The following is a 2,498-nucleotide window of genomic DNA, read 5'->3' on the forward strand; positions in this document are numbered from 1 at the left end:
GAACTGCAAGGCAGGCTCCGGCCTAAGCTGTTTATAAAGGCCTGGCCCTGCCCCCTTCTGGCCATGTGACCCGCCTGGTCGCCCTGGTAACCGGCACCTGAGCTGCCCGGGTGATTGGCAGCTCTGCCAATCACACTCACAGTCACGGAGCACTTACGTGACTCCGTGACAACTGTATAAATATACAAACTATTACTTCAACTTATTCACATAAACTGTACGGCGCAGTCTACAGATTTAACAAGCAATCCTTAGACTACCTGGGTCCCCTCCAGGACAGGGACCCCACTCCCAAGGTATCACTACAGGAAAGGAGGTCAGGGGGAAAGAAAACAAGAGGGAGACCCCAAAGACTCCTAAGCCCTCCCCTCCTCTCCCAGGAGTGACCCACGTGGTGCCTCTTCACAACCCTGGGGCTCCCACTCTTCTCTGTCCCCAGTGCATCTTCTGCCTCCTGGGCACACAGCTCCTTTTATACTCTCCAGGGCTCCACCCCTGCAGTCTTCCAGACCTGACACCGTTGCAGCCTACAATCAGGTCTGAGGGAGCTCCTCTCCCCCTCCCCTCAGGAAAAGGGTATGATTTCACTTCTCTTGCTGCCTCCTGATTGGTGGATGGGCACCACCAATCAAAACAGCTGAGTCTCAAGCCTGGGACTCAGCCGAAGCTCTGGAAGGTAAGCCTGCTACATAAGGCTAATGCCTAGATGACTATTCTTACCACCGAACTTCTAAATAAAAAGGCAACACTTCCACCACTATAACCACCACAGCCTCCTCCTCCTCCTCTCCCCCTCCCCATTTAAGAGCTAAGAGTCTTTCAGGAGTGAGTTCCAGGTTGTGTCCCAAGTAAAGGGAGGTGTTTTCCAAGCACCCTGAGCTAGGTACCTAAGCCCAGGAAAGGGGAGCAATTCAATGTTATGTTTGTCTAACCACATCAGCTATTTTAGTGCAACAAAAAGCATCTGTCCACATATTCATGCCTTTTGAATCAGTAAAAGTGGTTCATCTGACACAAAAATGGTTGATCCACAGCTGAGAAGTTGCTGTGTCAAAACACAACTTTTATATCTTTCTGGGACAAACTTAATGTGTAGGTAGTTCTCACAGACCCTTCCCTTCCCTCCCTGCCCCCCCCAGAACTCTCTACAGTGCTATGATCTCCCCTTCCCCTCTCTAAGTGGGAGGAATGGAGGGAGAACAGCTGAGGGGACCACCATCCAGGTAGCCCTTTCTTGTTTGCTGCCTGGCAGCAATGGCAACAGGGCTGCAGCAGCAACAAGGGCTTCCAGGCAACACTAATCTCTAGCCTCAGGCTGCTTATCTGCCCTCTAATAAAGTTTCCCACTCACAGGCAGTCTGAGACTAGAAATCACCTGCTGCTGCAACAGTCTCCAGTTTCTATTAACTGCTGTCATAGTGTAAACAGTTGATTAGGCAAAACTGTCAGTGAGCCTGCCCGATTCACTGACAGGCTCCCCTGAGGTCTGGGGAGTTAAGGTCCAGTCCCCCCATTACCTCATAGCTGGAGAGTGCACCTTCCTGGCAACTTTATCACCTTCCACCTGAGGAGGCACACTCTCCAGCCATAAATGCACATAAGCATTTTTGAATTGCTCTTTTTGTTCTGCTACAGATTTTGTAGCACTACAAAACTAATGTCTGCCAAAGTCCTAATACATCGCCGCCTTCAACTGTTATCTCTTGGCTAGGCTGGGTCCATATTCCATATGTAGTAAAGTGCCCAAAACCATTCACTGACAGAATCAGGCCCCTCATAAATGCTGTCATGACTATTTAAAAACAGGTCTACTGGAGAAAAAAGAAAAAATAGTATTAGTGCCACCTTTTATACATGTGGATATGATATGCCTTGGACTTTAGCAAGCCTTTTGACACTATACCATAAGATTCTCATAAACAAACTAAGGAAATGTAGGCTAGCTGAGAGTACTGTATGGTGAGACATAGCTGGTTAGATCATTGGCTCAATTAGCCATCACCAGTGGTTCAGCATCTAGCTGAAAGGCCTGAAGTGGGGTTCCCCAGGGCTCTTTCCTGGGTGTGGTATTGTTCAACATTTCATTAATGGGATTGAGAATACCTTTAGAAAATTTGCAGATGATACCAAGTACCAAGTTAGGTGGAGTTGCAGGCACTCTGGACAGTAGGGCTATGATCCAGAATGACCTGGATGGACTCAAGATCCAGTCCCAAAAAAAGTCAGTAAAATGAAATTCAGGAAGTACAAAATGCAGAGTCATAGTTTCATATTTCATATTTCTAGGGTCAGAAAGGACCTTAGCAGATCAGAGTCCGACCCCCTGCCATGGCAGGAAAGATTACTGGGGTCAAAAGAAATCCACCCCAGCAAAGTGTTCATCTAGCCTCCTCTTAAAGACCCCCAGGGTAGGAGCCAGCATCACTTCTCTTGGAAGTTGGTTCCAGATCCTAGCTGCCCTGACAGTGAAGTAGCGCCTCCTGATGTCTAATCTGAAT

This window comes from Crocodylus porosus, unplaced genomic scaffold, assembly GCF_001723895.1.
Source record: "Crocodylus porosus isolate Cpor-Errol unplaced genomic scaffold, CroPor_comp1, whole genome shotgun sequence".
NCBI lineage: Eukaryota > Metazoa > Chordata > Crocodylia > Crocodylidae > Crocodylus > Crocodylus porosus.